General features: G+C 44.5%; 1 long non-coding RNA gene across 1 annotated transcript; it reads left to right on the top strand.

Annotated features, from left to right (window-relative positions):
- The first annotated feature begins 21,755 nt into the window (after positions 1–21,755).
- On the top strand, positions 21,756–22,503 carry LOC123085074 (uncharacterized). The gene is made up of 2 exons (XR_006439568.1): positions 21,756–21,902; positions 21,977–22,503. It is a non-coding gene; the product is annotated as an uncharacterized lncRNA (long non-coding RNA).
- The last annotated feature ends 514 nt before the right edge of the window (positions 22,504–23,017 follow it).

The following is a 23,017-nucleotide window of genomic DNA, read 5'->3' as shown; positions in this document are numbered from 1 at the left end:
CCGTCGTGCTGACAGAACTCACCCTCGACACTCGGCTGGATCGGAGTTCAAGGGACGTCATCGAGCTGAACGTGTGCTAGAACTCGGAGGTGCCATAGTTTCGGTGCTTGATCGGTCGGGCCGTGAAGACGTACGACTACATCAATCGCGTTGTGCTAATGCTTCCGCTTTCGGTCTACGAGGGTACTTGGACACACTCTCCCCTCTCGTTGCTATGCATCACCATGATCGTCCGTGTGCGTAGGAATTTTTTTTGAAATTACTACGTTCCCCGGCACTTTTGATGAAAGTTTTTATTATATCCCTCTTGGATGCCTATCATATTAGGACTAAATTTTATAACCAAAGCAAATTACCATGTTGTTCTAAAAGACTCTGAAAATAATATAAGTGAAGAATGAGAGTTCATAAATTTCTATAAAATAAAACCACCGCCGTGCTCTAAAAAGATATAAGTGAAGCACTAGAGCAATATTACCTAGCTCAAAAGATATAAGTGAAGCACATTGAGTATTCAGGTGTGTACAACAAGGATAATTGTGGCAAACTAAAAGTCAAAGACTCAAATCATACAAGACACTCCAAGCAAAACACATATCATGTGGTGAATAAAAATATAGCCTCAAGTAAAGTTACCGATAGACAAAGACGAAAGAATGGATGCCTTCCGGGGCATCCCCAAGCTTAGGCTTTTTCTTGTCCTTGAATATTAACTTGGGGTGGCTTGGGCATCCCCAAGCTTAGGCTCTTGCCACTCCTTATTTCAGAGTCCATCAAATCCTTAGCCAAAACTTGAAAACTTCACAACACAAAACTCAACAGAAAATCTTATAAGCTCCCTTGGTATAAGAAAATAAATCACCACTTTACGGTACTGTTGCAAACTCATTCTTTGTTTATATTGGGGTAATATCTACTGTATTCCAACTTTTCCATGGTTCATACCCCCTGATACTACCCATAGATTTATCAAAATAAGCAAACAACACATAGAAAACAGAATCTGTCAAAAACAGAACAGTTTGTAGTAATCTCTAACTCTCGAATACTTCTGTAACTCCAAAAATTCTGAAACAATTAGGACGACCAGGGAAATTTGTGCGCCAATCCAGAGCAAAAGGAAACAGATCAAAATCATCTTCCAATAAAAATCTGGAAATAATTTACTGGGCGCGGAAGTTTCTGTTTTTCAGCAGGATCAACACAACAATCACCATAAGCTATCCTAAAGTTTTAACTTGGCACAAACACTAGTTGAAATACAAAACTACATCTAACCAGAGGCTAGATAAATTATTTATTACTAAACAGGAACAAAAAGCAAAGAACAAAAATAAAATTGGGTTGTCTGCCAACAAGCGCTATCGTTTAACGCCCTTAGCTAGGCATAAAACACGAATAGATTTAGGTATTGTCATCTTTGGTTTGCAATCCATAAGTGGCTCTCATAATAGATTCATATGTCAATTTAATTTTCTTTCTAGGAAAGTGTTCCATGCCCTTCCTTAATGGAAATTGGAATCTAATGTTTCCTTCTTTCACATCAATAATTGTACCAATCGTTCTGAGGAAAGGTTTACCAAGTATAATAGGGCATGTAGGATTGCAATCTTTATCAAGAACAATGAAATCAACAGGCACATAATTCCTATTTGCAACAATAAGAACAACATTGATCCTTCCCATAGGTTTCTTAATAGTGGAATCTGCAAGTTGCAAATTTAAAGAACAACCATCAAATTCACAGAAACCTAACACATCACATAAAGTTTTTGGAATCATGGAAACGCTCGCACCCAAATCACACAAAGCATGGCACTCATAATATTTAATCTTAATCTTATTAGTAGGTTCCCACTCATCATAAAGTTTTCTAGGAATAGAAACTTTCAATTAGTTCAAGCTTTTCTTCAAAAGATTGCATCATAGCATCAATGATATGTTTGGTAAAAGCTTTGTTTTGATTATAAGCATCAGGAGAATTTAACACGGATTGCAAAAAGGAAATACAATCTATTAAAGAACAGTTATCATAATTAAATTTCTTGAAATCCAAAAGAGTGGGTTCATTGCTACTTAAAGTCTTGACCTCTCCAATCCCACTTTTATCCATTTTTGCATCTAGATCTAATTTTTTTGAATCATTGGGATGCCTTTTAACTAAAGTTGACTCATCTCCAGTCCCATATTTATCAAGATTTACATTGGAAAACAAAGATTCAATAGGATCCACATCAATCACTTTTAGAGCTTCATCATTATTCTCATGAAAACTAGATGAACACGCTTTTACGAACCAATCCTTTTTAACACGCATCTTAGCGGTTCTTTCTTTGTACTCATCAATGGAAATTCTCATGGATTTGAGAGACTCATTGATATCATGTTTAGGTGAAATAGATATAAGTTTCAAAGAATCAACATCAAGAGAAATTCTATCCACGTTCCTACCCAAATCATCGATCTTGAGAAACTTTTTCTTCAATCAAAGCATTAAAATTCTTTTGTGAACTCCTAAATTATTTAACACTATTCTCAAAATAAAAGGGCATATTATTAAAATTTCCATTAGAGTTGTTGTAGGAATTACCATAGTTATTAGAGGAATTACTAGGAAACAGCCTAATATTAGAATTACCTCTATACGCGTTATTACCAAAAAATTTCCTACCAACAAAATTCACATCCATAGGTTCATTATTTTTCTTAATCAAAGTGGACAAAGGCATATCATCTATTTATATATAAAAAGTGCTTTACGGGATAACCAGAAAAAAGAGAATTACGTAGAAAATCCCACAATAATTAGAAATATCTGGCCGTGAAACCGATTAGGCAAGTACAACCAATGGATTGAAAACATTAAAAATTACCCACCAATGCCCTTAATAAGTTATCTCGCGCATGAGAAAAAAACAAAGCCCTTCGCCCACGCACGTGAAAAGAAAAGCGCCGCTCAATATGTTCCATCTCCTCTCTTTCTCTCATATATACTTGAAAAAGAGATATATACATGAAAGATAGCTTTTCCTCGATCTGTTTCATGCTTCAAAAAAAGAGATAGCTTTTCCCTCGATATGTTCCATCTCCTCCCTTTCTCTCGTATATACGTGAAAAAGAGGCAGCCATGCTTCAAAAGAAAAAAGAGGGAGGCGAACTGGCGGCGCCAGCCATGACTCTCACCGAGGTCTCGAGCGCCGGCGACGTCGGCTATCACCGGAGGCCGAAGAAGACCACCTGGTACTCCACCGACTCAGTTCTTCCCATTACCCCCATAAGGTATGCCCCTCCCCAAACCCTAGGGTGTAGATTGATTGATATTCACTAGCCCCACTACTTTTATCAAGATGTGCAAAGATTGATTGAAGAACTTGATTTCGTAGAAAATCACTCAGATTCTCAAAATAAATTCCAAATTGATTGTAAATTACGGCCGCACGCTTAGCTTGGCAAAGCTAGCTTAGCAGCGTGATTTGTACGGCTACCCGGAAACACCACGTACATTTTTTTTGAAAGACCCAGCATACTGCTGGTGTTTCATTGATAAGCAGAAAGCAATGGGAAATACAAAAGGTGGAATGAGGGTCCTAGGACTGATCAGTATAAGAACTGATGAAAAAGAAAAAGGAAAAAGACCCGAACTGCTCTTAATCTAACTTCTCATGGTGGATCCCAAAAGGGTCTCTCTAGGTGAGGTGCTCCCGCCTGCCGCCAAAGTTCAATGGATTGCTCAATGGCCTGTGTGATTCCTTGTACTGATGGTATTTTCCCCCTAAACACACATCTGTTCCGCTCTTGCCAAAGCTCCCAGCATGTTAGGAGCATGATGACGTTGCTGGCCCTCCGTAGAACCGGCTGTGTGTTTGCCGCTATTTGCTTGAAAACAGTGGCGACGCTTTCGTCTTGGAATTGTTGCCCTGGGTTAAACTGTTGGCATCCTCGTCTTGCAGCGACCCTCTCCCAAACCTCACGGGCCAGTGGGCAGGTCCAAACCAGGTGGTATGATGTCTCCAGGTTGCGGACGCAGAGTGGGCAAAAATAGCTGTTTGGCCACCCACGCCGTTGCAATCTATCGCATGTCCATAGACGGTTCTGCAGTAGTAGCCAGTTGAAAATTTTGATGCACCCTGGCACCTTTGCTTCCCATATCAGTTGTTGCCAGTCCACTTGCACTCGTCCCTGAAATTGCACGGCATAAGCCGAGCTCGCCGAGTAGAGGCCGCTCGCCTCCAGAGTCCATCTAATCTTGTCCCTTCTCCCGTCAGTTAGCACTGTCAATGATATGGTGCGGTGTAGCCTAATGAATTCCTGCAGAAGTGGCTGTAGATTCCCGTGTCGCAGATCTTTTATCCATGTTTCGCCTGTGAGCGCCTCGCGCACCGTCCTGTTCTTCCTCCTGGAGTGCGAGTAGAGGAGGGGGTATGAGGCGGCTAAGGTGTGCGGCCCGCTCCAGGATGAGTGCCAGAATAGGGCCGTTGCGCCATCACCGATGGTGACCGTGGTCACTGCCCTGAAAAGGGTTGTGTCTATGGCGCTGCACGGTGGCTCTGTACCAACCCATGCTCGCTCCGGGTCAGTCCAGGAAGTCCAGAGCCACCGTAATCTCAGGGCTCGGCTGAACCGCTCGAGGTCGAGGACGCCCAGTCCTCTGTGCGATGTGGGAGCGCAAACAGCTGTCCAGTTGACCTTGCAGCTACCACCTGTGATCTCCTCATCTTGCTTCCATAAGAATCTGCGCCTGCACTTGTCAATCTCCTTTAGTAACTTCTTTGGCACTCGAAGGACGGTCAAAGCGAACGTCGGCATGGCGCTGAGGACGCATCGAACCAGCACACGTCTACTAGCCAATGGAAGCAGCTTCCCTTTCCATCCCGCAAGGCGGGCTTTGATCCTATCTATGATGAACTGTAGGTTCGCGAGTCGCAGCCTGGCTAGCATCAGCGGCAGACCCAGATAAGTCGTTGGGAAGTTCCCTACTATTCCTCCGAAATTTTGCAGTATGTGCCCTAGGTCTATATTATCGCATCTGATGGGTAGGGCCGTCGACTTTGAGGGGTTGATGTGCAGCCCCGAGGCTGCGCCAAAATCATGAAGAATTTCCATGAGTGCATCGATCTCCTCCCTCACAGGGTTTGCGAAGATAACCGCGTCGTCGGCGTAGAGACTAATCCTAACCTTTATCTCTCGTCCTGGCAGCGGAGCAATGATGCATTGCTCAGCTGCAGTCTGTAGAAGGTGGTGCAGTGTGTCGATCGCCAGGATAAAGAGGAAAGGTGACAGTGGGTCACCCTGCCGTAGGCCTCTCTGGTGCCGAACCTTCTTTCCGGGGATGCCATTGAGGAGGAAGGACGAAGAGGAGGAGGACAGCAACAGTGCTATCCAATCTCTCCATCGCGCACTGAAGCCCCTTTTTTCCATAAGCTCGAGGATGTACTCCCATGCCACGTTATCGAAAGCCTTTGCTATGTCCAATTTGAGGAGAAGAGCCGGTGTTTTCCTTCGATGCAGGGCCTTGATGCAGTTCTGAACATATAGGAAACTATCATGAATGCACTTGGTCCTAAGAAAAGCTGATTGCGCTGGCGAGATGAGCGTGTGGATCACACTAGCAAGCCTGAGGGAAAGTACTTTGGAGATGAGCTTTGCTATGGAGTGAATTAGGCTGATCGGCCTGTAGTCGTTGATTGTCGTCGCTCCATCTTTCTTAGGCAGTAGTGCGACTACCGCAGTGTTTAGGGCTCCAAAATTGCCGCCTACTAAGTTGTAAAACTGGTGGAACGCAGCCATGATGTCGGCTTTGATAGTTGCCCAGCACGCCCTGAAGAAGGCGCCAGAGAAGCCATCCGGGCCCGGCGCTCTGTCTGTCGGCGACGCCTTGATAGCACGCCACACCTCATCTTCTGTGAACGGGTTGTCCAGCCCTCCACCCTGCAGTCTGGGCATGTCTAGTGAGCGCCAGCCAATGGATGTGCCGCGGTGCGCTGCCGTACCCAGCAAGGAGGAGAAGTGGTCGTAGATCAAGGTTTCCTTGTCCTCCTGCCTGGTAACTACGCCTGATGGGCCATGGAGCATGTGGATGAATGCTTTCCGTCTCCTGGCATTGATCTTCGCTTGGAAGAAGGCGGTTGGCGCGTCTCCAGCCCGCAGCCAAGTAATCCTAGATGCCTGGCGCTTCCGTACTCGATCAATCGCGGCCAGGCCTAAGATTTTGAGTTTAAGCATTTTCCTAAGGTGAAATTCTGCGTCAGAGAGGGCTCTAGTTTCTTGAGTTACGTCTAGGCGGAGGACTACTTCTGTTGCAATGTGCATATGGAGCTTGGCCCCTCCAAATTGAGATTTACTCCAGATTTTGAGATCTAAAGCCACCCTTCTCATTTTCTCATGTAGCCTCGCAAAAGCGCATCTCGTTGTTGTTGGGCGGTTCCAGGCGCGTTGCACCGTTTCCTGGAAGCGCGGGTACCGGGGCCAGAAACACTCGAATCTGAATGTTGCCGGTCGGCGAGGGGGTGCTGCAGGCGCAAGGAGCAAGGGGCAGTGGTCCGAGCATGAGCTTGATGCAGCATGCAGGAGGGAGGACGGGAAGAGCCCTTCCCAAGCGATGGTGCAGAAGAATTTATCAATACTAACTAGGGTGGGGTTTCGGCGCTCATTGCTCCAGGTAAAGCGACGGTTTTTGCACTTAGATCTCGCGTAGGCCACCAGCATCGATTGCTGCTCTAAATTTACCCATTAGTCTACGGTTGATGTTGGTGTTGTTCTTATCTCTAGCCTCATATATAATGTTGAAATCGCCGTTGATGAGCCACGCTTGTCCATTTGGCGGGGCGACTCTAGCTATTTCCGCAAGGAAGTCGTCTTTCCTATCCTCATCAGAGGGCCCATAAACCGTGGTCAGCCAGAATTCTTTGCCTAATCCGGCTGTCTGAACTTTTGTTGTGATAGAGAATTGTCCTATCAAGTGAGATTGCATCTTCAGCATGCTGGAGTTCCAGAAGATGGCTGCCCCTCCCCTAGTTCCAATGGCAGGGAGAACTACGCACTGGTCGAGCCATGTGCCTCCTATCTCTCTAGCTAAAGTGGTGGACCAACAGTCAATTTTGGTTTCCTGTATGCACAGGATTGCAACTCTGTGCGTGTGGGCAGCATCGCGGATAACCGAACGCCTCGCCGGCGTGTTCAGCCCTCTAACATTCCAGCTCATGATAGGCATGTTTGTGTCATCCATGGGGTAACCTAAAGGAACTCATGGCACGGTGGGGGTGATCAGGGCGATGCACACCGGGTTGCCGACGACAAAGTACTACAGGATACATAAAACACAGGAACACCTTCCGTACAACCTGGGGTCGCCGACGGCCTCCAATAGGCCCAAAACCCCGCCGGCGAACATCCAATCCACTAACCTGGCTACTGAGACAGCTCATCATGCAGGAAATAAACCCTAACTCTACCCAGCTAACCGCTGGTCGTCGTCGGCCGAACACTAAGCTATGGTCCGCTAACATGGGGACTGGGGCACCGCGGCATCGCCTTGCTGGCTTGGCATGCCAGCGATCGCCTTGAGCGCGTGGGCGTCGAGACAGGTGAGCTTCGCAATGGCCGCGATGTCGTCGTCAGACAATGGCTCGTCGAAACGGCGGATGAGGGCTTCAGCAGCCCGTGCCGTCATCTTCTCTTTTGGCCCAAGGACGCCGAGGCCCTGCACCAGCCTGAGTGTAGCCCTCTGAGAGACTGGCACCGGGGATGGGTTTGCTGCTTGGCGGGCACTCTGTCTGACCGGCGTGGCGTGCGCGTGCGGCCGAGCCCTGGCCGGCGTCTTGTTCCTTGCAGGTGGCTTCCCAACGATCGCCGGCGCTGGCTTGGAGAAGAGGGCCGGCCTGGGCTCGTCGTCAACTCCGTCCTCTCGGAGCTGCATCTCCGTCACCCTCTGCGTGACCACGCCCAGTTGCACCTCGTGTGTGTCCACCGCCAGCGGGGTGTGGCGGGCCAGGGAGAGGGCCGGACCCATGTCGAAAGAGTCACCGCTGCCTCCGTCTTCCGCGTCGTCGAAGCAGAGGGGCTTGTCGAGCTTGGCGGCAATGACCTCATCAATCTTCGAGGCCATGGCGTCGGGGCGGGGAGGTGGAGGGAGGTTCTTTTTTGCGCCAGGGGTTAGCTTGGGCTATGCCGCTGCTGCACACGTACATTGACCTGTTGGGGTTAGCTTGGGCTATGCCGCTGCTGCACACGTAGCTTAGCAAACCTAGCTTTATGTACGTGGATCATTGAGCCACCGATCTCTCCGTATTCCTCCTTGGCCGCCAGAGATCTCACCTTAGCAGCTCAACGTAGGAAAGATGACAGAGGGTCCAGCAAAGAATAAAGATCAATCTGCAATCGAATGCGACTTCTACTGCGAAGAAAGAAGCAACAAGCTTGAGGGAGGGGCCAGCATCGCTTTCATGCTCCACGACTAGCTTCAGGTTTGTTTATTTTACTGTCAAATAGAAGAAAAAGACTCCTGGTTTGTGCACAAAACACGAACTCATTATAATTACCTAATAGCCTGATGGTGCTTACCGTCAAATGCAGATGAATGCACTGATTGAACTAAACTTGAGCTACTGAAGCAGTAGAGCAGCACTAACTCACTCCACACTTGCAGGTGCATGTGATTGGATATGTAGAGAAGTGATTTGATTTCCACATATACATGCCCAATTATTGGTGTATACCCGATAAAATATGGTGATAAATAACGATGTGCCCTAACATAGATTCTTACTATATATATACACGTGTTGTCTACGTATTAGAAATATTTTAAATGTTCAGCTTGGTAGGAGGAGTTGTTGAAGTTTCAGTTTCAACCAGAGAACAAAGAACATGGTAATTAGTTTCAGTTTTAGGTAAGCGGGTAGTTCTACATGTTCGAAGAAATTTAATGATAAAGTGACTGAAGACTGTTAAGTTACGGTGAAATTACCTTGATTTCATCGCAATGCCTGATCTGAGTAGCGCAGTTCTAAAGCCTCAGATAATTCTATATTACATCAAAATGCAATCTTCTTTACAGTTACGAATAGTACGTTGCAACAACATAATTACACAGAATGATCCAATTCTCTTCTTATTGGTAATATCTTGGACTAACAATGGATTTGAATCCAATATTTTAGAACTAACCTTACAATCTGCTATATAGTGTGTTTCCCTGAATAGTTAGCGGTTGCAGGTGCTCTGTTATGTTTACTTAATATATGCAAAATATAATCTCACAATCGCGAACACCAGCTTTTATCTTTTTATTAACAATTTATAATGTGACTGTCTTTCCCCTTTTGTGCTGATTTTTCTCTCTGACATGTATAGGTACATTCTTTTTATATTAGAAAAAGTGTTCCGCTCGGTGCCATCGGCTTTCTGACCGATCGTTTCAGCTAGTAGCAAAACATACACACATAGGTGCGCATAGCTAGATTGAGGGAATATAGCTTGATCGGTATGTCTTCAGCTAGCTAGCTGTAAACTCACCGTACTTGCTCCTGCGTGCTCGGGCTGGCTCTAGATGGATCCGATCGATTCTTTCAGCGGGAACTTTGGTTGTGCTTGCCTAATCGGTTTCAATTGACGGCCAGATATTTCTAATTATTGTGGGATTTTCTTAATTCTCTTTTTTCTGGTTACCCCGTAAAGCACTTTTTATATATAAATAGATTCCGAGATTGATGATTAAATATGACGTCATTGATCCAACTCCATACATTTTGGTACTGTAGATTCATAATTGCATAGATGTAAAGAAATTACCGTCAGGTCCACATCCAACAATTCATGCATCTCTTAATATTGTGTTCCATTCACTACACGAGTGTGGAGCATAGTTAGCAATGCCGAGCTACTAGAAAAAAATTTATGGCCCTTAATTTGGTTGAGGATACCAGTTCTCATTAGCACACTATAGATGTTGGCTGGGATATAGACATAATGCAATGTCAGGTAATACTTAATCCCTCGCTTTGTTCACATGTCCGGCTCTGGTAAAAGGATTTCATGTTCAGTTATCCAAACAAACACTTTGTATCCATTGCCAGACCTAAAAAATTGGATGAGGCTAAAGCAGGCTTTCGTTTCCTCTCAATTGTCAACACACAAGCATGGCAATGCGTTATGGAGATGTTCCTATCCATATTTTTTAAGAGTCAAGGATGAAGATTAGGCTGGTGGCATTCTGCCTTTCTGCTTCCCTCAACACAGACATACATCTGTGAACGTACACATCCACGAGAGAAGCAAGGCTTCAGTTTTGCAAGGTGGTAGGAGTTGAGATCATGAACACAGAGACCCATGAATGGTATAATATGTTATATTAGTACAAGTTTGGGTAACTGACGACAATAATAATGATCAAATGAGACAACATGCTTCCTGGCAAACCAGACCCAATTTTGGCACGTCATGCAGATTTTTCTACAACCTAGGCTTTTCATGAGAGCAGTGCACTAAAGTCATTTTGCCTGTCAGGGATCACTGAGTCTTGATCATCATAGCGACCCAAAAGCAGAAAAACTTGCATCCATCAGGCCAGGTTGAAAATCGAGTTGGCATCCATGCTGCCGTGATATAGCACTGGGATGCTGAACTTGATCAGTACATTGAGAGTATTGATAGTCGGGGTCGGGATGTCAGTAATTGGTCTCGATGTCTTCCCTGTTCTTCATATTTCATAATGCAAATATATAGTGAAGCCCATTGCAACAACCAAAGTGCACATTTTATATTGTTGTTCCATTCACGTCCATCATTTCCATCCAATGGCATGGCATGATACAGCTTTGCAAGAAGTGGAGGATGTGCAATCCATTGGAGTAGGATGATATCGATGGTGGTAAAGAAAACTGGATGTATGTAACTATGTATGTATGTATGTAACTATGTATGTATGTATGTATGTATGTACGGTTCTAATATTTATATCCAACTCCAAAGTGAAAAATATACACAAAAATATGTGTTCTTCAATCAATTGTTGTCCATACTAATACTTTGTTGAGACACTTTCTAACAATTACAGTTTTACCTTACTTACATAGAGAAATAACAATATTGCATGCACATTTAACTAGGCCTACATGAAAACAATGAAAACAAAGAAGTAAATACAAATATATGTTGCATAACGTCATTGATCCTAAAAACGTACAAGGTAGATGATAAATGGATGATAACATATACAACTATATACGTGTAAATAATAAAAATACACCTAAGACAAAACTATGTTCGAAGAAGTCGAATATTTTTAAATATTATGACATATGGTTCCAATTTTTCGTTAGACAAATCAGATAATATATTCTTATTATTTAACTTTATAAATCTCTAGCCCGCGCATCGAGCGGGCCACTTTACTAGTTATAATCAAGAGAAGCACTCTTATTAGCAAATAGTTTCATAAGTTCATCCATCTTTCCACTCAAAACATTAATCTCTTCAATCGGATGCACTTTTTTACTAGTGGATCTTTCGGTGTGCCATTGAGAATAATTTGTCATGATATTATCTAGGAGTTTAGTAGCCTCTCCTAAAGTAATTTCCATAAAATTGCCTCCCGCGGTCGAATCTAAAAGATTTCTAGAAGCAAAGTTCAATCCGACAATTTTTTTTGTATAATCATCCACAAATTCAAACCATGTGTAGGGCAATTTCGTATCATCAATTTCATCCTCTCCCAACATTGTGCAACATGCTCATGATCAAGTTGCTTAAAATTCATAATATCGTTCCTAAGGGAGACGATCTGAGCGGGAGGAAAATACTTAGAGATGAAATCATCTTTACACTTGTTCCACGAATCAATACTATTTTTAGGCAAAGATGAAAACCAAGTTTCAGCACGATCTCTAAGTGAAAACGGAAATGGATTCAATTTAACAATATCATTATCCACATCTTTCTTCGTTTGCATATCACACAAATCAAGGAAATTGTTTATATGGGATGCGGCATCTTCACTAGGAAGGCCAGAAAATTGATCTTTCATAATAAGATTCAGCAAAGCGGCATTAATTTCACAAGATTCAACATTAGTAGTGGAAGCAATCAGAGTACTAATAAAATCATTGTTGTTGGTGTTGGAGAAGTCACACAATTTAGTATTATCTTGAGCCATCATGACAAAGCAAGCAACCCAACACACAAGCACACAAGAAGCAAGCGAAAAGACGAACGGAAGAGGGGCGAAGAAAAGACAAATCTTTTAGAAAATCATTTTAGAGGTGGGGGAGGGAAAAACGAGAGGCAAATGGTGAATAATGTAACGCAGGAGATGAGATTTTATGATGGGTACTTGGTATGTCTTGACTTGGCATAGATATCCCCGGCAACGGCGCCAAAAATTCTTCCTGCTACCTCTTGAGCTTGCGTTGGTTTTTTCCTTGAAGAGGAAAGGGTGATGCAGCAAAGTAGAGTAAGTATTTTTCTCAGTTTGAGAACCAAGGTATCAATCCAGTAGGATATAATGCACAAGTCACCGAATACCCACACAAACAATCAACAAACTTGCACCCAATGCGATAAAGGGGTTGTCAATCCCTTCACGGTTATTGGCAAAAAGTGAGATCCGATAGAGATAGATAAAGGGGTTGTCAATCAACAATCTTACTAGTCAAATCATGCATAAAACAATTCAGAGAAGATTCAAAATATATTCATAAATAATCTGATCATAAATCCACAATTCATCGGATCTCGGCAAACACACCGCAAAAGAGTATTACATCGAATAGATCTCCAAGAACATCGAGGAGAACATGGTATTGAGAATCAATGACAGAGATGAAGCCATCTAGCTACTAGCTATGGACCCGTAGGATTGTGGTAAACTACTCACGCTTCATTGGAAGGGCAATGGTGTTGATGTAGAAGCCCTCCGTGATCGACTCCCCCTCCGGTGGGACGCGGGAAAAGGCCCCTAGATGGGATCTCACGGGTACAGAAGGTTGCGGCGGTGGAAAAGTGTTTTCGTGGCTTCCCCTAATGGTTTTGGGGTATAAGAGTATATAAGGGCGAAATAATTAGGTAAGGAGACCTACAAGGGGCCCACGAGGTAGGGGGCGTGCCCTACTCCCCTGGGCGCGCCCTCCACCCTCGTGGCCGCCTCGTTGCTTCTCCCACTTCATCTCCAAGTCTCCAGGTTTGCTTCTGGTCCAAGAAAGATCATCGCAAAAGTTTTAATCCGTTTGGACTTCATTTGGTATTCCTTTTCTACGAAACTCTAAAACAGGCAAACAACAAAAACCGGCACTGGGCTCTAGGTTAATAGGTTAGTCCAAAAATAATATAAAATAGCATATAAATGCATATAAAATATCCAAAACGGATAATGTAATAGCATGGAACAATCAAAAGTTATAGATACGTTGGAGACGTATCACTACGCGAGTCCACGAAGGGCTCCAACCACGAAGGGTCCACAAAGAAGCAACCTTGTCTATCCCACCATGGCTATCGCCCACAAAGGACTTGCCTCACTTGGATAGATCTTCACGAAGTAGGTGATCTCCTTTCCCTTACAAACTTCTTGGTTCAACTCCACAATCTTGCCGGAGGCTCCAAGCAACACCTAACCAATCTAGGAGACACCACTGCCCAAAAGGTAATAGATGGTCTGTTGATGATTGTGACGCCCCCGGTTCAATCGTACACTAATCATACACGCAAATGTGTACGATCAAGATCAGGGACTCACGGGAAGATATCACAACACAACACTAGACACAAATTAAAATAATACAAGCTTTATATTACAAGCCAGGGGCCTCGAGGGCTCGAATACATAAGCTCGAATACAAACGAGTCAACGGAAGCAACAATATCTGAGTACAGACATAAGTTAAACAAGTTTGCCTTAAAAAGGCTAGCACAAAAGTAACATCGGTTGAAAAGGCAAGGCCTCCTGCCTGGGAGCCTCCTAGCTACTCCTGGTCGTCAACGGTCTCCATGTAGTAGTAGGCATCGACGGTGGCATTTGGCTCCTGGGCTCCGACATCTAGTTGCATCAACCAGAAAGAAGAATAAAGGGGGAAAAGGGGGAGCAAAGCAACCGTGAGTACTCATCCAAAGTACTCGCAAGCAAGGATCTACACTACATATGCATCGGTATCAATGAAATGGGACGTATCTGTGGACTCGACTACAGAATGCCAGAAGAGAAGGGGAAAGCCTAGCCTATCAAAGACTAGCATCTTCAGCAACTTCAAGCAGCTCCAAGCATCTTGTAGCATCAGAAGGGATAAGAGTAGCATAAAGTAAAGTAGTAGTAGTGTCATCAACCTCGTCCAGAGATCCTTTCTCGACTACCTGCGAGAAAGCAATCCCAGAGCCATACTATCCATTTCTCATCACAATCCATTTCTCATCACAAGTATCCAGTTCTAGTTGTATCGATCGGGATACAACTCCAAGTGTCCGTTACCGTAGGACAGGCTATCGATAGATGTTTTCTTCCCTGCAGGGGTGCACCAACTTACCCATCACGCTCGCTTAACTCTGGCTAGACACACTTTCCTGGGTCATGCCCGGCCTCGTCCAAACAATATGCCACAACCCGACCTAGGCTTAATAAAAAGGTCAGCACGCCGGACTAAACCTATGCCCCCAGGGGTCATGGGCCATCACCTCGGGAACTCCTGCACGTTAAGTGAGCGGCCGGTGAGCAGACCTAGCTACCTCCTTCAAAAAGGCAGGTGCTTACCAGTCCAACCCGGCGAGCGCCGCTCAGTCGCTAACGTCTATTAAGCTTCGGCTGATGCATACGATGCAGAACGCTCATACTATGCCCACGTGATGGTTAGTGCTATCAGGCCAGAGGCCCCTTAGATCAAATATCCAAATCATAGTGGATTAGGAATGCGTGGTAACAAGCAGAGACTCACGAAAGATGTGACCCCGTTGCCCCGTCTCGAGGACTTGCGGCAAGAGCTAAGAATGCCCGGCCACGCCTCGTAATTATCTCGCGGGCACCTTCCAGGTCAACCCGTCTCTACATCACTTGCAATTATGCTCGCGCGGGTACCCCTCAGGGTCAACCCATCTTTAGTAACATGGTTCGGTGCAAAGTCATAGTAACCATAGTAACCATGTGTCCAAACATCAAGGAGAAAACCCGAGGAATCACCCCCGGTGAATTCCACTCGATGTAATCATTAAGGTGAACGTAAGAGGGACCACCCTCGAGGTTCACACTTGAGGGGTTGCACGATAGAGTCGTATCGGAAGTGGTTAAATAGGAAATCACCCTCAATGACCACGACCGAATAGCTACACTGCAGGGTTAACATCAGAAGTGCTGATGAGGTCTCACCCTCGGTACTCGATAGTAACCCAGTAGTGTCGAGCAACTAAGGGGAAGTGATGTACGGTGCCGGGGCCTGGTCTTCGATCCCGTTGATTGGGTCTTCGATGATGAAGCAGGGGCAACAAGGACAAGGTGGTGGTCACTGATGGATCACTAACCAACCTATACTAAGAAGTTTAGGATAAGCAGGTAAGGTACAACAGCAGATACAAAAGCAGGCTATGCATCAGAATAGGAGCAAACAATAACAGTAGCAAAATCTAATGCAAGCATGAGAGAATAGAATTGGCGCTATCGGGATGATCAAAGGGGGGGGCTTACCTGGTTGCTCTGGCAAGGAGGGGTCGTCATCGACGTAGTCGATCACAGGGGCAACATCGGTCTCGGGGTCTACCGGGGAGAAGAGGGGGAAGAAACAGTAAATATAAAGCAAACAGAGCACCACAAAGCATAACATGGCAATAAGATGTGCCGGGAGTGACCTAACGTATGGTTACACAATAAATATGAAGGGGGAATTCAACCAAGAATGTTTTCCCGGTTCCGGACCTGTGTTAGACAAATGACCGGAGGGGGAATGTTCCATGTTCAGATAGTTAGAGGCATCTGATAGGTAAATGGACCGCGTATCCGGAATCGTTGGATTTTTCTGAGCAACTTTCATGTAGAAAACATTTTCATCCGAGTTACGGTTTATATTCTAAGAATTTTCAAAGTTTAAAGAATATTCTGAAATTATTTAAAATAACAGAAACAGAATTATGACGTTAGCATTGCATGGGGGGTGACGTCAGCAGTCAACAAATCTAGTAGGGTTAATTAGGGGTGTGGGCCCCGGGTGTCAGTCAGATTTTTGGTTAATGTAATTACTTTCATTTTAAAATCGCTTATTAGACTAATTAACGGAGGGGGCCCCCATGTCATTCTCACTGGGCAGCCCAGTCAACTGGGCCACCCGGGCCCACTTGTCAGTGACCTAGGGCGGGGCCCACTGTGCCACATCGGCGTCGGCGCCGGAGAGAGCTCCGGCGACCAAATCCGCGGTGGAGCATCGCCGGACTTCGCCGAAAAAACGCTACCGGGCACGGGGAGAGGTGCGGCTAGGCGCGTTCGAACGGGCGTTCGACGCCGCATCCATCTACGGTGGCGGCGCGGCCCGTAACAGGCTGGAACGGCGACGGCGAGAGGCGGGGCGGTCGCCGGAGTTCGGCCGCATCCAGGTTAGGCGCTACGGGGCTCGGCAGAGCGCGGGGATGGGTGCTTCGGGCTCGCACGGGCGTGCTGAGCACGAATCCGAGCTCATTTGAGCTCGACGGGCAGCAAGGCCACGGCTACGAGCTCGTCGGTGGCGAGGTGTTCGGGTGCGGCAAAAGCGGCGGCTGCGGCAACAGGGAGAGGCCGGAGAGAAGGGGAGGCGATGCGGCTGCTCACCGTGAGCCTGTAGGTGTGCGTTAGCGGGCTCCGGGAGGACCAACGGAGGCGAATCGGCGCCGGATACGAAGACCGCCGCAGGAGGAAGAAGGGGTCATTGGGCTCGCGGTGGTGGCTCCCTTCTTGCTCCAGTTGGTGCAGAGGGAGTAGCCGAGGACGGCGCGTCGTTGTGGCACGATGAGGCGGCGGAGAGGTGACGGTGGTTGCGGGATCGAGCGGGGGACAACGGCGAGCGCTTCGGGCAAGCTCGCGCGGGAGCGATAGAGAGAGCGAGGGGGAAAACTGTGGTATCTAGGGTTTGCAGGGAACGAAGAGGCGACCGGGGAGACTCTCATCGGCGCTAGGGAGCCGTGGGATGGCCGATAGAGGCGGTTGTCGCCATGTCAGCACGGGCGCGCGACACCGCGCAATGAACAGGACGACGACGTCCAAACGGGCTGGGCCGGCTACTGTTTCACTAAGGCCCAGCCGCACAGTAATCATTAGGCCCTTTTTTTTTCTTTCTTATATCCTGTTTTAGCTTTTATTTATTAACAGAGAGAGAAAGGGAAATATTTGGTCAACTATTTCACTTAGGAAAAATTTGGGAGGTGTCCCATTAAATCCCTGGTGATTATAGACAGTGCCACAAATATTCTAGAGACCACAAGAATTCATTTGGTATTTTTCATAAATAGCATAGCATTTAAAAATGCTGAATTGGTGCTGTTATAACTGCTAATGCTCGTCTTTGCACAAAATTGATGTTGTGTTCCTTAACAAATAAATGTTATGGAATTTTTGACAAATGATGAACATTTTTCCAGCAACTTTTGAGCAACTTCAAACTTCGCTTGAATTTGAATTGGCTGGAATTTCAAATGGGGTATTGAACAAAGGTGATTAAGCACTGTTTGGAAAAATGATTAGCTTAATCACAGATGGTTATTGTAGCATGACACTGGGGGTGTTACAATGATGAACTCCTTGCTCTTGTGCTTCAAATGATAGTCTCCACTACAAGAAATGTGTTAATCCATGACAGATTTCTAATGACGTTATCAGGAACCGTCATGATCGATGACGGATTCGTCTTGTTCGTCATGAAATCCGTCACAGATTAATGTGATGAGAACAAACCCAACAACAGTGGCGCCTTTATGATGGACCGTCACGGATACCGTCACAACTCGACCAGCTATACACCAAACATACCGTCATGGATGGCTCATGTTGATGTGTCACGCGTGTTTGACCCACATACGCCAGCCTTAGTTTTTTTTTAAGTTGTTCAAATCGTCAAGGACGACTTTCTGGTGTTTTTTTAGGAAAGCAGACCGTCTCGAGGTTGAGCTGTTCTAAGTCTTTTTTTCACATGAAAACATGACGGGCCTTCTGGTTCCTTTTTTAAATGAAAACGGAATGTTGCTGATGAGTGTACTAATCTTGCTCTTTTAGAGAGCTCCTGCTCGATGCTCGTTAGCATCGAAAAACGAGCAGCCTTCACTAAAGGTGGTGCGTAAATGCGCTGGCCCAATTTGCAGGTGCCCAGCAAATCGAAAAAAGAAAACGAACGCGATGGGAGTCGAACTCCAAACCTCAAAATGATTCCTATTCCTAGCGATGCTAGTCAGCTGAGCTAGGGAATGACTACGTCACATATGCAGCACCATGATTAAAAGTACCAATGAGAAAAGCGGAAGATCCAGTGTGTTTCAAAATTTCGTGGATTTTTTTTGAATAAGATTTCTTTAAAATGCGATCAACGTTTAAAAGATCGAATATTTATTTTTAAACATGAAGATGTTCTAAAATTTTGAAAATCTGAACAAGGTTTTTGAACAAAAAGTGAATTTAGAATATACACTGAACATTCTCTTAGTATACCATGAACATTATTCAAATACACTGAACACTTTTAAAATATACGTTTTTTTTCAAATGCACGTTAAATAAAAATTGTAGCTGAACATTTTTTATACACAATGAACATTTTTTTAGTGTACGGTGAACATATTTCTTCGATACGGTGAACAAAATAGGAATTCCGAACTTTTTTGAAGCGTGATTTTTTCTGAAAACATGAACCAAATTTTGGAATTTCGTGCATTTTCTAAAAATTCAAACAATTTTTGAAAATTCTGAAGAATTTCTGGAAATTTTGAATTATGAAAAATAAAAAGAAAAAGACAAAAAAGTAGAAATGAAAAGAAAGGCAATAAATAAACAGAAAAAAGGGAAAATAAAACTAAAAACAAAATTAATAAAGAAACCCTGTAAAACAAAACAAGAAAAAAAACATTTTGTCGCTGCAAGTGGGCCGGCCTGTGTCGCTCGGTTGCTTCGCTCGGCTTCAGCGAAACTGCAATGAGAAAAACTAGAAGGCATTGAACTAGGGGACCTCACGCTTATATACTTAGGTCGCTACCGCCAGGGACCAAGGGTATATCTATGTTTCTGTTAAATGCATTTTTAAGGTCTTACAGATAAAACAAGCCAAGTTTTTTAGTACAAAAAAGGTGATTGAACGGGGATTTGAACCGCGTAGCACTAACCTCTACGTTTTAACGAGCAAAGGTTTCTTTAGTTTTTTATAGTACTTTTCACGCGTAGGCAACAACATGTTTTTTTCCTTTTGCGAAAAGACAACATAATTCCTTAAATATCTTTTTTGAAATGTTTAAACCTTATTTGACTTACATATACAAAAAAATGGCACTACCACCTGTAAGCACACACAAATTCACTTAAACCATAGAAAAATATTAAATCATCTTAAAAATTATTGAAACTCCTATAAAACAAAATATATCTATTATAGTACATGTGACAGTTCTATAGAGGTAGTCGCATATTTTAATTAAGAAAAGAACAGCACATGAATGGAACTCAAACCCGAGACATGAATTTTAAGAGGATAGCACCTTCAAACCTGGCCACTTGTATTTTAAAAAATGGTTAACATTTTTCAGAAAACAAATTCAAACATGTATTTTGAAAAAAATCATCATGTATTAAAAAAATGGTCAACGTGTATAAAAAAATGTTACGTTTGCACAGAAAAAATGTATAACGGCTATTGGATAAAGTTCAGATGTATTTTTCTAAAAAAAATAAAATTCAATAAAAAATGAAATTCAAAATAAAAAATAAAAAATAGACATAAAATCAAAAACCAAAATAATGATGAATATCCTAAAACACATAAAACCAATAATAGAAACACAAAGAAAATCGTGAGTTCTTTTGCAGCAAAACAAAAACGGTGAGCTTGTCCTGGGAATTAATTGAATGGGAAATCTTTTTCAATAAATAAAGTGCATAAATTAATTTAAATAAAAAAGATACAAATGGCATCCATGAAACTTATTCGGTAAGATTAGGAAATTAATTTTTATAGCTAGAAATTGATTTAATACCAAATATTAATAAATGATTTCATTTGATATTTTTTGAGGTTCGTTTGTTATACTTCTAGGCATTTACTGAATACAACTCGATTTTGAACTGCAAATGTTAGAAATAATCACCATAAATTCATAGTAGAAGAGTGTGAGAATGGCAAGACTCAACCCCGAACTCAATGCGCACCGCGGCCGTGTCCGCGGCGATCGCGGCCGAAACGATGGCGAGTGTGGCGAGGCGTCCGGCAGTCATGGCCACCACCATTGGTTGGGGTACTTCACCCCCTGGGGTGCGTCGTTCCCACCCCCTCGCGCGCCCTAGGTGCCCCCGAACTCTACAGGCATCCTCGGTTCCCGGCTTGGTGTGCAAACGCAGGCGTACCTGGTTATTTACTCTAGCGTGCCGCCTGCTCTGTACGCTAACGCCTTGCTGCACATGAGCCGGAGTGGATAATTGACACATGAGCTGCATCGATCTCACGTCACCTCAGACTCAGGTAGCCTCACCTTGTCTCGTTCTCCATGAGCGTTAGATTCTCGTTCCATAATAGTCGGTAATGGGGCATGCCTTCCTGTTGTTGGCATCGGTAGCGCCCTCCTTCCCCTCGCGCTTTTCATCTTTCCAAAATCCGTCTCTCGCCAAATATTGTTAAGGACCTTATTTCAATCCGATAATTTACTCGTGAAAACCTTGTTTCTGTGGAATTTGACCATGCTAGTTTTTCCGTGACGGATCTGGTCAGCAGGGCCCTTCTCTTGAGGTGCAATAGTGGAGGTGATCTCTATCGTTTTCAAGCATTCATGGTGTGCTCCTCTCCGATGGTCCTCACCGTCCAGTCATCCAACTTGTGGCATCACAGACTTGCCCACCCAATCTCATCTACTTAAGCTCATTCTCCCCTTGATTTCTTAGACTCATGTAACAGAGATGCCTATGACTTCATGATTTGCACTGCATGCCAACTCGGCAAACATACACGCCTCCCCTTCCCCACTTCTACATACTTCACCACAACGCCTTTTCAGTTAGTCCACTATGATTTATGGACATTGTCAGTTGTTAGCATTTCCAGTTATAATTATTACCTTGTCATATTGGATTATTTTTCCCACGGTTCATGGCTATTTCCTTTGCGAGCCAAATCCGATACGTCTCGAACATGGAGTTTTCTGTTTTTAAATTTCAAAATGCAAACAAACTCCAAAATGCATGAAAATTCAGTTGGAAAATATGTTCAGATGTCTGTCTCCAAATAAAGTACAAAAAAATAGATTCCATTTCATTTATCCATGTCCAAGAACGAATTAAGTTTAGTAAAATAAAACTAAGAAAATAAGGAAAAAGGAAAACAACAAAAATAGTGGTACTTACGTGGGTTTTGAACCCAAGACCTCATTTGCATTTTTAAGGCCACAAAACAACTATATTAAGCTACAGTTTTAATCTAAACACACACTGGACGTTCTTATAGTAGTAGATGATTTTTTCTAGCCTGTTGCCTTCTGATTGGCTGAACCAGACCTCCCACGGATCACGCCTCTCCACCGTCCATCCTTAGCTGATCCAACGGTCCCTGCTTCTTCTACTCACTACCTGTGCTTTCCCCCGAGTCTTATCCTCTCACACAGCCACACAAGCACGAGCACAATGCCAGCAGCAGCCGCGCCCGAGCAACTCCAGTGCTAGCAGTCGTGGGACGCCGCCGTCCGCGTGAAGGGCCGCCGCCCGCGCCTCCTACCGCGGCACGCCGGTGAGCCGCCCCTTGCGCCGCCTCTCTCTCTCTCTCTCCTATGTTCCCCTCTCTAATCTCTCTCCTCCTTGCAGCAATGGAGGCCGAGCGCCCATGGCATCACCCGAGCTCACCTCCCAGCCGTCGTTCTCCTTCAGATTCGTCGGGATCCGGCTGGATCCGCACTCCAGCGCCCCGTTCAGACCTCCCCGCCTCGCTTGGGTCGTCGGCCACCTCGACGACGTCATACCGCTTGCGGGATCCAGCGCCACCGTCGGCTGGCACTTCCTCGCCTGGAGGAGACGCCCTCACATCGGCACCTCCCCACACGAGCAGCAGCAGCGAACACCTCGCTAAGGGCATCTCCGTGGTGTCTTTATTTTACATTGTTTTAAAGAAGTTTGCCAGATCTGTGCCAGAAAAACAATGGCGATGTACTTCGATTGACATCCCGCGAAGGGTCGGCGGCGCTTGATGTGGTGGCTGCAGAATAGCTCCGGGCAAAAGTACAAGGCCGGATCTAGAAAAAAACTGCAATTCCAAGTTTTTTTGTTGTGTATTTCTTCCTTTTGGTAAATATAAAATTTAGTTATCTGATATGTTGATGCAATTTTCCCTTTTATCTATATAAGATAGTGAGTATACGTAATCAGAAAAATTCTTATTGACAAAGTTTCCATGGACCAAAAGAAACAAGTGGATCGACTAATGTCTCAATTAAAATTAATGGGCTTTGAATGGATTCGAAATTTAATGGACCAAAATTATGATGGGCCGACAGTTTTGGATAGAGTTGAAATTTAGTGGGCCAAAACTCCGATTAGGCTGACTACTACATGGGCCGCCATGTCAGATCTATGTTGGCCGCCATGTCAGATGATGACATGGAATGCATGATTAACGCCGTTATCTGATAGTAAATTGTGATGGTCAAGAACTGTCATGGATCCATGACGGTTCTGGAGATCCATCATGGGGTGCATGGTGGTCAAATTATGACGCGATATACATGATGGACTTTAAATCCGTCAAGAATGACCTACCATGACGGATTTGCACACAGATGTGACAGTTCGAATCCGTCATGGATTAACACATTTCTTGTAGTGCTCCCCAACACTCAACTCTCTCTCACA

The sequence above is a fragment of the Triticum aestivum genome, chromosome 1B (genome assembly GCF_018294505.1).
Source record: "Triticum aestivum cultivar Chinese Spring chromosome 1B, IWGSC CS RefSeq v2.1, whole genome shotgun sequence".
Classification (NCBI taxonomy): domain Eukaryota; kingdom Viridiplantae; phylum Streptophyta; class Magnoliopsida; order Poales; family Poaceae; genus Triticum; species Triticum aestivum.
The sequence above is the reverse complement of the archived record's forward strand: the minus strand, read 5'-3'. Positions and strand labels throughout refer to the sequence as shown.